At 45.4% G+C, this 15,709-nt stretch overlaps 1 protein-coding gene across 1 annotated transcript in view; it reads right to left on the bottom strand.

Moving 5' to 3' along the window:
- CARD9 (caspase recruitment domain family member 9) overlaps window positions 1–13,597 on the bottom strand; it is a 138,203-nt gene extending 124,606 nt beyond the window's left edge. Inside the window, exon 1 of the mRNA XM_069241611.1 lies at window positions 13,463–13,597. The gene's annotated coding sequence lies outside the window, so the exon portion shown is untranslated. The remainder of the gene's footprint in view (window positions 1–13,462) is intronic.
- Between the last annotated feature and the right edge of the window lie 2,112 nt (window positions 13,598–15,709).

The following is a 15,709-nucleotide window of genomic DNA, read 5'->3' as shown; positions in this document are numbered from 1 at the left end:
ACTGAACAGGGGTGCCCCTGTGCCTGTCACCCTAGATCATTGAATAAATATGTGAGAGCCGCACAGCAACTAAGATCTGCTGCCTGAAACTACAAGGAGAAGAAGGACTGCCCTGCGGCAACGCTGGTCTGCACCCCACAAGACTAGCGTTTTGAAAGTCTGCTCCTGCTGCACACTGGGTACTACAGTCCTGAAGACTTTGCCTTGCTTCCAAAAGAATTAAGGAGTGGACTCCCTGAAAGCAAACAGGTTAACAGAGCTTCCCTGCACCATCTCCCACAAAAAGTCCCCAGCCTGGAGTGTGTCCAATGGACCTTTAAGGATTTAGCCAGGTGCACTGTAGGAATTGTAGTTCCAAACTTTGAAGGACCATCTCAGAGCCTCTAGACCCTCAGATTTGTGTTTTGGACACTTTGAACTCTCAAGGGGAACTTCAGGAAGAAGTTCCAGACTTTTGGAGACGTTTGGAGCAACTTTTAGAAAAAGCTCCAGAAATGGACCGACCCAATGTTGCGAGTCATGCCGACTACCTTCAACCGCAACGAGGCCTGAATTTCAGGTTCGTCCTGCTGAAAGCTCTGGAGCACCAGACTTCCAGGATTTGACTAGGGCCACGCAGAAAAGCAATCCAATGACGTTGCATCGCAATCTGCTTGCTGAAGAGGACCACATGACGTTGGGAGAAAATCCTCCAGAAAAGTTTGTAAGTCTAAAGGTAAACTTTTGACTGAGACTGATGCTCAGTGTATCCAAGCAGGGCTCCATCACGGTCGACCTCAAATTGTGACTTGGTCCCAGTCTAACGCAACCAGATGTCCCCGGTTCGTGCTATTGTCTTTTACATACTAGAAAGCACATTTTTTTTATTTAATCTTTAAAAATTCATATCGGTGGTTCCCTGTATAGGGTTTATGTCATTTTGGTGTCATTTTAAGGATAAAAATATTTCCTATTTTTTATAAATTGGTGTGGACTTTTATTATGTGTTGTGTCTCATTTAATTTATTGGTGCATTTAACTGCTTTATATACCAGTCTCCGGAGTTAAGCCTGCCCGCTCGCAGCCAGCTACCAGAGGGTGGACCAGAGGCTATTGTATTGAGACCTTGACTCGACCTTATTTGGCTTTGCTGGCCCTATTGTTAGTGGTAGGTGCATACTTACCCCTACTAATAATCCACCTTCCAACAGTGGTGAACAAAGCATGTGTACGTGATCACACTGAGCCTCTGTAGTGTTATGACACATGCACATCATTCTACTTTTTGCTGATACTGGCATCGGGAAGACACCATTTTCTTTGTTTTTGTTGATGTGCATTGGCAAAAAAGGATAAACAGCTTTAGTAAATCCTAAATGACTACATTGCTTCTAAAAGGTAAACACCATTTGGCTTGGACACTTCTTGTTATGTCTTTGCTAGCTTACGGAAGAGTCAAACTGGCAAAGTTCTTAAACTTTACAACTTCTCCATTGCTAGGTTTTTTTCCCATTTGTAAAGCGCACTGCGACCAAAAACTGGTATCCTGGCGCTGTGACAATTGTTTGAAACTACAAGGAAACTAGTTAGGACCTGGGGTGAAGACTGATGGGCTTCAGACAGTGATGCCCTATGTGGAAGTGTAGGTGGGAGGGTCCCTAAGCGGATTTGCCATTGTATATCCCTGTAACTGTATGTGACGGACCTAGCAGCCATGACTCCTGCTAAGAGATATGTTAAGGCTACAACACGGCAGCCCTATGATTGTTCAGTCGCGGCTCGCTTGCTCACAAGGGACAGGGCGAGTGCGCCGCGCGGGGCGGAGGGTGAGAGGGGGTAAAATGTAATAAAAAAGATAAAACTTTTTTTTAAAAAAAATAATAACTTACCAGATCTGTCTCTCTGCTCCTCTTTCTCCCGTTGCTGCAGGCAGGCACAGGCTCCCAGCCTGCCCTGCGGCCAATCCTGACACTGCTCTGAGCAGCGTCAGGATTGGCTAGGAGCGCCCAGCCAGGGTGCTCCCAGGCAGACTGGGAGCCTGTGCAGGCTCTCTCCAGCCCGGCAACTGTGTTCATGGGCTGGAGAGAGCCTACTGCGCATGTGTGTTTGGCCGGCCCCAAACGGCCGGCCAAACATACATGCGCTCTGAGGGGAGTGCTGTGAACTCCCCCTCAGTGCTCGTCACCCCGGTGGCCCCAGCCATTAACAAACGAAACGATAATAAACATAGTTTATTCTCGTTTCCTTTGTTAAAGGTTTTGCAGCTTCTGCTGCTGCCGGGGTGCGACGCTACTCCGCCCTAATGGAGAAGCCGCCGCTGCGTAGGGTTTTACTGCCTTCTGTCATTTGCTTTTTAGTTGGATGGAGCCAACACTGTTTATTGCTTTTAATCTGGTTTCCCCATATTTAATGTGACACTGTCACTTCCTGGATCTGAGAACAATTATAAAGTTGATAAAAGCCCATAGATAGCTGACTTTCGAAAGGGAACTGTCTCCTGGTGCAGCTGATAACAGGTATAAGGATTACTGGGTCCCATGGTGTTTGTTTTATTACCCTTGCAAGCAGTGCTTTAAATGGAAAAATAGAAGTGCAGGTATTCTGTACCAGAGAACCTGCTTGTTTCAGAGAAGTGCCGGTACTCTCCAATTAAAAGTATTAAGTTTTTCTTGAGATGTGCCGGTACTCTCCCTCTCAAAATAAAAAAGTGCCGGTACTCAGTACCGGAGAGTACCGGCCCATTTAAAGCACTCTCTTGCAAGGGTCACAGCTAAGTGAACCTATCAGCGTTGCTACCTCTTACGTTTGTATATCTATTTTTTAGGGTCGAGCCTGCGTCACATGCGCATGCGTTTCGCTAGCGAGACACTTTAGGAATTAAAAAGGGCGAGGGCAACATGGCGTCAGCGTAACTGCGTTCTCGCAGTTCCGCCCACCAGGGGAGCCGAAGGAACGGCGGCCGAGGCGTCCGTGGTGGAGCAGCCTGACACGCTGCGAGCTTCCCACGGGAGCGGTTCGTTTTTCCTCTCCCGCGGTTGTGCTCGCAGCGGGAGTGAAAAGAATGTAAACGGCCGCGGTGGCCGCGGCGGAATAAAACGGGCGACGGCGGATAGAGGCCGAATTTCGGCCCGTCTTTATTATTCACTCTCCCCCGCGGTTCAGCTGCCGGGGGGGGGGGGGGGGGGGGGAGGAGGGCGGCGGCGGCCGAAGTGATTACGGCAGTGATAGGCAATTGAAACCGGGCCGAGTTTGGTTTGCCGGTCGTTTTGCCTTTTTTTCTTTTTTGGTTTCTTTTACCCCGCATGGAAGAAAGTGAGGAGCTACATTGAGCCACTGGCGTCTGGGGTAAGATTGCACGGATAAGGCTGCACAAAGCTTGACAAAGCTTGACAGTCCCTTTGCAAGAAGGCATATGGGGCGGAGAGGCTCCCCTTCCATTTTTTTTTTTTTTTTGGAAGATTATGCTTGTAGCTGCAAAGGATTTAGGAGTAAAGGACTACCAGGATTAAAAACTCTGCTTTTATCTGGAGGAGCAGAAGGGCGAATTTAGGAGGAGATCAAGAAGATCAAGAAGAAAAGCAGACAGGACAAGGACAAAGGACAAGAGCTCGGCTGGAAAAAAAACAATAAACAAGAGAAAACAAACAGGTGGAGAGCCAGGTGTACTCTACTACTCTACTACTGCGGTAAGAGGGGGAGAGGTAAAAATATTGGACAGAGGGGAGCGGTTTGGGGGGGAAAAAAAGAGAGAAGGGGGAGAGCGAATATCTGAGAACTCTGATGCTGGTATTAAGTGTGCAAGATGATCTCGGTCGACATTTATATACCCCCTTATGGCTTTGGAAAAACTTGACAAAACAAATAATAGCAGATACAGCTTTAGTGTCGTCTGGGGTAAAAGGACTATTTAGGCTGTTGGCACACGCATTAAAGACTAAGATGCCTCCCAAACCCTTCCGGAATTTAGGAGAAAAGATGGAAGGGGTGAAAGTGACACGGGCTGGTAGCGGCAAAGGAGAGAAAACGGGATCAAACAAACGCCTGACGACAGCGGTTGCTAAACCGGCCGTGGAAAATATGTTGAGAGGTGTTAAGACAAGTGAGAGTAGTATTACCACTCCCCCCACCGAAATTAAGGTCAAGGGCAAAAGTCAATCTACTATCACAACGTTTCTTGAAGGAGGGGCACAGGATATGCGGCCTGTACATTTAACCCTCCCCTCTGAGAGTAAGGTGGTTGGGACAGAACCCCTTCCGAGCAGTAGTAGTAGTAGTATAAGTGGATGTATTATGAACAACGATCCTTCTGTGAATCTTAAGCAAGGCATGCCAGAGTCAGAAGACAGTCAGAGGGAGTAAGAGAAAATAATTCTGGCTCTTATACCGAGATTAAGCAGCCTCAAGCACAACAATTCGACTGGTCTGAGCAATTGGAATATCGAGATGGGGAAGGAGGTGCGTCTATATTAAAATCTACAACAGAAGAAGAGAATTTGCATAAGAGTTTCTCAAATACTAAAACCTTGGGCAAAATAGCAGGAAAAGTCTCTCAATTGGTGGAATGGGGAAAGGATAATAGTGATAAATTTTATTCTTTGACAGAAGAGTCTGATCTCAGCAGTGGCGATCACAGTCTTGGCGGGTCTGAGGACAGTGAAACATCGGAGACCGAAGATAAAACCTCAAGCAACGAACCTACAGTGCGACAGCTGCGCCGACAGCTTAAATTGGTCAAAGCACGGCCTTGCGCTCAGGGGTCCTCAGGAAACCCGTCATCCATGGGCGGTAGGAATTTAAAATGGGACTATGCAGGTATTGGACTCACAGATTCCTCATCTATAACTTTAACTAACCAGGGCTCAGCTAATGGCAATAAGGAATCAGATATTGGCCCCCCCTACTTATAGCCCGCCCGCACTGGGGGCTGAGGCAGGAATGCTGCAGTCAATTTATAACTCAATCAAAGAGTTGCAAACAGAAACAAGGATCGAAAGTCGACGTGCAAGGGTTGCCACGAAGAGATTACAGGGAACAGTTCGTAAAGTGGCCAAATCATGTACAGAAATTGGGACTAAGCTATCCTTAATGGAAGAAAGGATCGTAACGGTCGAGGAGGATGTTGTTAATCTTAAAGAACAGAATACGATGAGGGATGAACAATTGACAGATGTAATGTGGAAATTGGAAGATTTTGAAAACAGGCAAAGAAGGAATAATCTCCGAATTCTGGGTATACCGGAAGGGCTAGAAGGAACCAATATACGGACATATATGATAAATTTTTTGTGTGGTGCTTTTCCGGAGCTGGGGAACTGGAGCTGGGAGAATGAACTGCAGCGTGTACATAGGTTTCCGCTAAACCGGCGGGAGGGGGGCCAACGTGCAGATTCCAAATATCCTAGAGCAATTTTAGTGTATTTTGGGAATTATTTATTGCGACAGGAGATCTTGGATAAAACCCGCCCAAATACCCCTCGCACTGTGGATGGGGTGACTTTTTTCACTCGACCTGATTTTTGTCATGCTACTGTTGAACGGAGATGGCGGCTCCGACAACTTATTAAACCAGTTCTAGAAAAAGGCAGGGAAGCGTATTTGCTGGCCCCGGCTCGCCTCAAAATAATATTGAATGGGAAAACAGAGATATTCACGTCAGAAATTAAAGCAAAAGAATATGTGATGGGGCCAGATAGCGAAATAGAGTCTCTTGGTCAGCAAAAGTGCTCCGGTAACTGGTGGGTGGGTTCGCACTGTCACGACGCCAACATTCAGGCCATGAGTGGTCTGATTGCTCTACAGGATGGGGGGCCAGTCTCGGGGAGGAAGTTAATACAGGAGGGGGGTGGAAGGGACTGGTCCAGGGAGGGGAGGGAGGAAGGATGGCGGTTGGGGAGGGGGAAAGGAGGGAGGGGTTGGGGAGGAAGAGAAGAAGGATAGGCAAGGGAGGGAAAGGAGGGAAAACGAGGGAGTAAAAAGGAAAGGGATGGGAGTAGGAGTGCAACAAGGGAAGCAACTGAAAGCAGGGGTAGGAGAGACAAAAGGAGGGGAGCAAATTGAGTGGAAAATTCAAGAGAAAGCGCAGTCAGATATAAAAATTTGGGAGGACAAAAAGAGAGAAAGAGAGCCTAAAATAGAAAATGGCTAGACTTCGAATCGCTTCAGTTACTATTTGTGGGTTAAATGACCCTCGTAAAAGAAGTAGAGTAGTGGAGGAACTTAAAACTTTTAAAGCAGACATTTACTGTTTACAGGAGACACATGTGGAATATAGGAATGCCGGAATTCTGGGTACACTTGGTATGAAAGTAATTGCTCGAACAGAACAAGAGGTTAGAACTAAAGGGGTTGCGATATTAGATCGGACTAATAAATTAAATTTTGGTAGGCAGAAGGCAGATAGGGGAGGGAGATGGGTAATTGTAGAGTGTAGTTATGGACATGGTAGTTTTACACTCTGTTCCGTATATAGCACGGTCACGGATGACCCAATAGTTTTAGATACCCTGGCTATAGAATTAATAGGATGGGCTCCCCCGTATATTCTTTGTGGCGATTGTAATTTGAATGGATCCTGGGAGGGATTACAGGATGTTTTAGCGCCTACAAAGAAATACCAAGGGCGGAAACCGTGAGTATATAATGCAATGGTCGCTATTCAGAAAGAACTAGGATTAGTGGACGCATGGGTGAGATTATGTAAGCCAGATCCTGGATATACCTATTACTCCGCCCCGCATGTGAAAGTAGCACGACTCGACTATTTTCTGGTCTCTCCAGTATTATTAAACCAGGGTCAGATGGAGTTATATCCGCGGGTTGTATCAGATCATAATCCCCTAGTACTAGAATTGGAATTAGACGGGTTGGAACAAAAGGAGAGGAGATGGACATTTGAAAGAGGGCTTCTTAGGGACCCGGAATATTGTATGCATGTGAGCAAGTGGATAGCCGAATTTTTGGGGTTTAACCAAGGGACAGCTCCGGTAGAGATAGTCTGGGACACTTTAAAAGCCGGAATACGTGGTGAAACATTGAGTTTTAGTATAAAAAAGCAAAAAAGCACCCAAAACAGAGTAAAAGATCTTCAAATGAAACTGAGGGTATTGGAAAGACAGTTGGTTGTGGCGATAGAAACAGGGGGTGATGTTAAAAAGGTTCAGGAGGAAGTTGTAATAGCTAAAGCCGCAATTAACGAAACTATGACCCAAAGAATAGCAGAGAAATATCTAGCGCAGCGTTCATTAGGATACGAGTATGGAGAAAAATCTGGGCGTTTATTAGCAATACGGGCAAGCCAGAAAACAGCATCCGGGACTATTAGAGAGATTAAAGATTGGCAAGGACAAATGGTTGTAGAAGTGGATCAAATTAGGAGGGTTTTCCACAGATATTATACGGAATTGTATGATGACACATCTATATACTCAGAGGAAGAAATGTTGAGATTTTTAACCCCCATCAAAGTCAATAAATTATCGGAGAGTGATACTTTATATCTAGGGGAACAGATAGATATCTCGGAAATTGACAAAGCACTGGGGGATTTAGCCACGGGTAAAGCTACAGGCCCCGATTCAATTCCTTTAGAGTTTTATAAAACATTTAAAGCCATATTGCTTCCGGTAATGATAGAACTGTTTATTCAGGTACAGAATGGAGGGGCAATTCCGCCATCATGGGATATGGCTAATATAGTAATGTTTTTGAAGAAAGGGAAACTCGCATCAAACCCGGCGTCATACAGGCCAATTACACTAATCAATAGCGACACTAAAATATATTCAAAGATATTAGCCGCTCGACTATCTCGTGTGATCAGGAAGATAGTTTTTCCTAGTCAGCATGGGTTTGTGCCAGAAAGAGATACTACCGATCATATCCGAAAAGTTATTGCACTTTTGGACGCTACAGAAGTGACCCAGGAGCTGATGGCAGTTGCATTATTAGATGCGGAAAAGGCGTTTGACCGGGTGAGCTGGAAGTATCTATGGCATGTAATGGAGTATTATGGGTTAGGGAAGAAATTTATTGCAGCAATAAGGGCTCTATATAGATCACCGGTAGTCAAAATACAACTAATGGGGGGACAATCGGAGAGTGTCCAGGTTAAGAGAGGTACTAGACAGGGATGTCCATGTTCTCCGCTCCTGTTTGCTGTATATATAGATCCCTTGCTTAGACAGATTGAAGATAACAGCAAGATTCCACCAATTCATGGGCAGGGATGGGATATAAAAGTTCTAGCATATGCAGATGATATTGCTATACTAACTCCCACCCCTGATCCGGCATTGAGAGAGGTTGAAAAGGTGTCAATGAAGTTCGGAAGATTTTCTGGATATCTTCTAAACAGAGATAAAACACAGATATTGATTAATCAATACGCCAGCACTCAGGATACACGAAGGGTCGACCATGCAGTATATTTGGGCATAGATATTACGCCACAAGTAGGAGAAATTGTTAAGTTAAATCTGGATCCCATACTTGCTAAAGCAAGACAAGATATGTGCAGATGGAATAATTTACATTTAACCATCATGGGGAGGTGTAATATGGTAAAAATGATTTTCCTCTCTAAGCTGCTGTATTTGTTCCGGGCTGTACCATTGAGCTTTACTAATTTGAGATTTAAAGAGATAGATAGAGTGGTTATGAGATTCATCTGGGCATATGGTAAATGTAGAAGAGCAAGTAAATTCATGTCACTTTCCCGAGAAAGGGGGGGGTGGTCTCTGCCGAATAAAAAATTATACCAAATGGCGGCAGCCTTTCAGTATATGCGCCCTTTATGGGGTTCTAAGAAAGGAGGGATTCCAGAAGAGGATTGTCCTAATATATACGAGCTGCAGATGGGTGCAACAGCTAATGGATGTCTGGTAACTTTTCATGAGCCCGGGTACTACAAGAAAACTCGATATAAGGTATTGGAGGCGGCCTATAAGTGCTGGCGGTCATGGTATAAAAAGAAAGGATTTGGCAGATATAATTGTTATACCATGATCAAAAAGAATCCATTGCTCCCCGACATATTTAAGGATAAATGTATGGCAAGCTGGGTCTCTGCAGGTATAGAGAGGTTGGGGAATCTCTTTGATAACTTGGGGGTTAAGGCATTTGTTGATCTACAGAAGTGTTATGGTTTAGAGCGTAGGGATTTTTTTAAATACCTTCAGATACGAGATTTCCTTTTAAGGAAAACAGGAGGGGTGCAGGGATTTAGGAGCGTTCAATTGCTGGATGATATTGTGACTAATCCTAATATATCAATCAGGTCAATCTACCGATTATTAATGTTAGAACAGCTCGATGATTTAGAGAAGAATTGTGAAAAGTGGAGTAGGAAACTGGAAGACGGGAGTAAAATCTTTCTAAGGTCATTAGAATTGGGATACACTATTCTACTCTCTTCCTCCCTCCAAGCGCAACATTACAAAACTGTGTTTGATTTGTATCATACCCCAGCTCATCTTGTTAAATGGGGCAGTTTATTGGGAACAAGCTGTCCAAGATGTGGGATGTATGGAATAGATATTGTACACATGATGGCTACATGCGGGGAATTGAAGGATTTGAAGGAGGGCATTCAATCTGTATTGAAAGAAGTTTTGGGATTTGATCTAATCCTAACCCCCGAGGTAATGGTTTTAGGGGTTATGGGTGATACGGACAATCTTTATGAAGCATTTATATTTGTGGCTATGGCAGTATTTCGATTGTGTATAGCATCCGCCTGGCTCAATGTCAGACCCCCGACTTGGCAACAATGGTTGGCCAGATTATTGTCTGTGTATTATTTGGAAATAGCATTGTATGAACGGAAAGGGAAATATGCGAGGAGGAAAGGGAAGGTAATATGGGGGGCATTTCAGGATTGGATTTTTGCTCATAATGATTAAATGTTTAAACCAAAATGGTATGTCACCATTTAAGAGATGGACATTTGTCTCCCAAAGGTTTATCCCCTGCTGGGTTTTATCTGCTTTATTTTCTTATTTGTATTTGTTGTATGATACCTTTCCAGAATAAAAATAAATAAAAAAAATAAAGGAATTAAAAAGGGTTCGGAGCCCCGTCCACGTCAAGTCAGTGTCTTTCATTGGTTCGTGGGCTTGCCTGTTAGACTCTGCTTGATTTCATTAGTGGAAGGCATGCATACATCATGCTTTTTCCGGTGGCTAGCCCTCCTCAAGCGCATCGACCAAGTACAGAAAACATTCGAGGCTCGCTGTTTTCCGACCTGTTCGTGGATTACTTTTTCTCTATTTTCGCAGCGCAATCTCGCTTGGCAGAAATCGAGCGCTTTGCATAATATCGACCCGGTTACACAGTTAATTGCACTTTTTCCGGTTACGTACATAATTGCACTTTTGCCGATAGGTTTCATTACGAGTGAAAAGTCCGGTTAGGAGTTTGCAACGCTATTAGCTCTAACACGAGCAATCGCGAAACCCGTTGCTTTGAAAATGCTTGTTTTTATTTGCCAGTGTGCTGCTAAGAACCGTTTTGTAATGCTATTGGTTTGACCCAAACGTTCAGCAAAAGCTGGTTCCGTTTTTTTAAATTTTTTTTTATTTTTAGAACCTATATCAGTCTTCTACGCAGGGGGATCAATGCTGGGTGATCAGGCTGGATATAGTAATCCAGTCCATCTTTTCAGGCTTTCCTGGAGATGGTGCCAATGGGGCCTGGCAAAGGTCAAAACCCACCTTGAATGAGGCGGTACTCCATGTCCTCTTGAAGGCTGGTTGGCCAGGCAAGGCTCTTGTGTTTTTAAATATTTACTTAATTTTATTTATTTATTAGGCGCTGCAACCCACCTTGTGGTAAACTCGGGGAACTTAAAGATCACCCTAAAGCAGTGGTCTTCAAACTTTTTATTGCCGCGCCCCCACCCATTGGGAAAAAAAAATCATTAGGCCCCCCTCAGAAAATGTTCAGAATTATTCTATAAGATGGCAGTGTATAAACACGTTTATGCTTATTTAAACATTGCATTTTTAAAAACGGTAATTGAACTTACCTGCAATCAAATACATGCCCTACTAACGTAAAAGTATCCACAGCGTGATTAGAAATGAGGGGTGGGGCTTTTGTGGAATATTGGAGCTCCTTTCCTTTTGATACATACACCCAGCTAGGATTTAAATGACAAAAGATGTTAGTGATGGACCATTACAGAGCGGTTTACTGCCGCTCATTATTTCCCTGCTTAAAATAAAGCTTTAAGCTTCTTTTGGCCCTGGGGTCGCTTGGGGCCCCCTACGGGGGCCCGCCCTCCAGTTTGAAGACCCCTGGCCTAAAGGCATATTTCAATGATTTCTCGAGCTGAGCCACCTTTCGTCACACACATTTCCATAGTGTTAACATTGGACCACTCGGCGCTTTCTCAATTAAAACGAAAAAACAACTTGATCTTATAAAAACCCCTAATAGGCACAATTCTGGTCAGTTCTGTTCTTCAACTCGAGCAAGCGCACTTAATGATTAATTGCGTACTTATACAACAGTGCATTGCTTTTAATTCTGCTCCTCTGTGGCCGCTGCATTTGGTGGTAACTATTTCAGTTTTCTCACAACCAGTGCTTAATTTGGGATTGTTGATTCCGGTGCTGGGCACCAGCACTTATTTCTGAGGGCCGGCGCTTAGTTTTCTGTCTAAAGCATTTACTGCGAGCAAAAGACACGTGGGAGAGAGGGGGGAAGAGAGAAACGAAAAAGCGTCAGAAAGGGGAAAAGCAGAAAGCTGCAAGAGTGAGCTGAAGGGGCAGGGAGTGGCTGTAAATGGTTTGAAGAGGCCCGAGATGGCTTCAGGATTACTCTGCCTCAGTATTATGTGCTCGCACTTAATAAAAAGCTAACAGGCGTCTGTCGTTGCTTGTTCGGAGGGAACACGGCTCAGGGGCTGTCTTGACTCTTCCTCTTGGGTGGGGCCCGGAATGATTTGCATACGGCTGCTCCCTGTCTGGAAAAGCTTAGTCAGCAAAATAAATACAAATAATTGCCAAAGGATAAAATTCATTCAAGGATCGTCGTCCACCTCTTCCATCTTCTGGGTGCATTGCTATAAGTCCCACGAGTGTGCCACAATGCAGCCCCCCCCCCCCCTCCCACGAGTGTGCCACAATGCAGCCCCCCCCCCCCCCGTCACACGCCCACCCAGATGACACGGACATCTCTATATTGCTCGTGTACCTGTTTAGGAGGGACGCAGCCTAGAAGCTAATGCAAGACTTTACTTTGCGTGGCAATGGTACAATGAGCAAAAAAGCAGGTGGAATGGAATGCTCCCAGAACAATCGCCAGAGGTTGCGACTAAGTGAATAGTTTTTATTCTTCACGTTTGATCTCTCGGGGAAAGCACGAGGCCACCTAACAGGTATGTATCGTGCAAACTTTAAAACACACGAGACGGAGAGTAAATAAAACTCCACAAAGAAAGACTGCCTGGGCTGTATTACAGACATGGACGTCATTTAGGGGTCGCAGCTCCGACCCCTGGCACTGCCTTTGCAACCCCTGACCTCAAAGGTGGCAAAATCAGTGCCAGGAACACAGGGGCAGCTCATCCTTACGGACGTCACTTGGTGTGCCACTTCCTTGTTTTCAATCCGTTTTTTATTACGATAATAGTGAATGAGATATTATTCACTATTGTTGTAATAAAAATGGAGTACAGTTAGCTGGACTATGAGTATATGACCCTCCATGGTAGCGGAGGTAAGTAAAAAAACACTGTTTAATGTATGTTGTGTACATGCTCGCAGGTGTGCGTGGGTTTATGTAAAAAAGTGCGTGCACGAGTGAAAGTGTGTAAGCATGTGTGTGAGTGAAAGCAAAGATAAAAACGCGTGTGATGTCGCTTCTGCTACCCCTGTATTTCGGTAAACTGACGTCCATGATTACAGAGCTACCCAAAAAGCCGTGACATGGAACTGCGTCCGACTCCGGTGATTTGTAATCCGCAGAAACACCACCTGGACCCCAACTGAGACCACGAGCGATTGGCTAATAGTTTTGCTTGTAACGTTATCATTTTTCAAAGTACTACAAGTTCCAGAATGCACAGCAAACAACAGAGCCGGATGAGCTACTAATGTATGACATATGGAAGAACTTGAAACCTCTCCAGGGTTAACCCTCTGTCATCATCACTCAATCTGATGACCTGGGAAAGATGAACGGTAGAGCTCGTGAAGGCGGCCGTCGCGCTATGTATCACCTCCGGCCAGCCCTGGCTTTTAGTCTGCTTTAAATTCAATTCAACTCATTCCAGTTTCGCTTGTTTCATTGCAATTATGGTATTTCAAACGCCAGCATGTTACGTTTTTCAGTTTAAAAAGCCAGGGCTGATTAAATGGGTGTTCCTGGCATGGGTGCATTAGGCAGCCATGGGCCAGGATTCGAATCTGCCGTGTCTCTTGACACCCAGGCGAAGGCTTCTCAACAATGGATGAATGAATAATTAAAAAGGTCTGCTTACCTGTACGTTCCCTGCCGGACTGCCCTTTCTCGCACATGAAGGATCGCCAGAGCCCTTAGCAGCAGCCGGTTTTACAAAGCTTCCGGCGCTCTGTGGGTGGGTGGAACCAGTTAAGACAACTTCTGTAATCTGTACTTCGTGGCCGGAAGCGGTGGCCCTGCCTCAGCCGCTCAGTGTGATTTATAGGGCTTTCAATTTCTTCGCACGCATTTTGTTGCTTATCAGGTGCATACATCAGATTGTGGCAAAATGAACACCTGGTTATGTGTGGCACCTTCAGCCAGTCATGGTGTTTAAGCCAACAGCACTTTGCATTCTGGAACACGTAGTTCCAGAGCTGATGGGGGTGGGGTCGACCTGTGCAGTTGCACAATCCCAATTTCTCACTATCACTATCCCTTCATGCCCACCATGGGTCCTCGTGCCCAAACCAACCCTGAAGCCTGGCCACACGTTCTGCCGACAGCAAATACTGGTGCTGCAACATGTTAAGAATTCGTGAGCCTCTGGGTCTGTCATGCAGAAGGTGCAGCTACTGCCAGTGGATACAAGTCTCTACTGCAACAAGCAACAATTTGATGGAATGTGTGCAATAATCTCAGCCCCTGGCAATGCACCCTCTTGGTAGACATAGGCCTGCCATATGCAAAGCCCATCCCAAAAAAACAGGATCGGTCCTCTCCAGATGGGAACACAAGCAACCCCAGAACATGTTCAGTTTATCAGTAGGGTGCAATGTGAGTCCCTTGGCAGAGTGAGTGCAGGACACACTTCCAGGTTTACCCTTCGCATTTAAGGTGCCTACTGAATCAAGCAACATTCCGGTGGAAGGAATGCTTGAATTGATCTCTGCCACTGACCATAGCTCTAGGAGTCATTTCATACCATTGTGTTCACCCACTGTGCCACTCTGAGCAAAGACTTGTATATGCAAATCAGTCTTGGTCCTGCCCCAGTAGGAACAGTCCTTCCTGCCGCCCAGGCCAGGTCCTCTTCAAATGGGACTACAAGCACACCCAGACTAGTTTCAGGCTACTTGGGTCCCGCCAGTAGGGTGCAGCTTCAGTCCTGGGGCTCAGTGAGCCACGTAGGGTGTCCTCCCACGTAGGGCGTGTGGCCCATCCCGCTTAAGGTGTCTACTGCAAAAAGAAAACAACTTGATGGAAGGAATATTTGAATTAATCTAAGCCATGGCAATAGCACTCTAGTCAGGGACCTGGCAGATGCAAATTAGTCTTGGTCCTGCATCAATTGGAACAGTTCAGCCGTCACTGCCAGGCCAGGTCACTTCCAGGTGGAAGCATAAGCAGCCCCTGACCATTTTTGGCCTATTCAGACCGCTTGAAAGGGTGAAACTTGAGGCACAGTGAGCAAGGGACCTGCTGGTCAGTGACTGGCGATCGCTTGGGCCATATTCCTGTTCAGCATTTTTTTTCCGCCTGCAATGCACTCAAGCCAGAGACCTGCCATGTGCAAACCAGTCTTGGTCCTGCTCCAATAGAAATAATTCAGCTGAACTGCCAAGCCAGGTCTCCTCCAAATCAAAGCAAAGGCAACCCCAGACTGGTGGCTGCAGGACCGGCCTCATAGGGAAGACCTAAATGTGTCGTGACACACTGTCTCTCACTCACATGATGTAACATTGTCTAAAAAGTCAGACCGTGTAGCACATTACACTGGATGATGGAATGATGCTGACCCCCGTCACTGTGTCCTAGTAATGGTTAAAGCGCACCCATTTTTGGACTTGTTTGAGGAAACTGAAAAAGCTTAATTAAGCGGCGACGCAAGGAAAAGTGTCTTGTGCGAGAGCAGCTTATCAAAAAGCCACAGACCTTATTTGGGAATATATTGGATTAGTCATTATAGTGGGACAGACTGTTCAGTTTACACACGAATTGACTATCGATAGTTAATTTCGATCCACACCCTAATTTGTTTGTGTGCAAGTACAGAAAACAAGCATGACACAGCAGGTACTTGGGGTTTTGTGTAATGACAAAGTTTTCCCAAGCCTCACTAACACCACACAGGTAGAGCGCTGCCAAGCTGTCGCTTGTCATCACATGTGATAGTTTCAGCTAGTTATGGCATTTTGTCAAACATCGCTTTGCATTTTTGGAGTTTTGAGGTTTGAGTTTTGCTTTCCACATTGTAAACATGCTTCCAGGTTTTAGCAAGGGAAATGCTGCTCAGGTGAATAACTTTGGGGCAAAGGCAGTGTGAGGTGGTTTACAGGTTTGACCA

This window comes from Pleurodeles waltl, chromosome 6 (genome assembly GCF_031143425.1).
Source record: "Pleurodeles waltl isolate 20211129_DDA chromosome 6, aPleWal1.hap1.20221129, whole genome shotgun sequence".
Classification (NCBI taxonomy): Eukaryota; Metazoa; Chordata; class Amphibia; order Caudata; family Salamandridae; genus Pleurodeles; species Pleurodeles waltl.
This window is presented reverse-complemented; position numbering and strand designations above follow the sequence as displayed.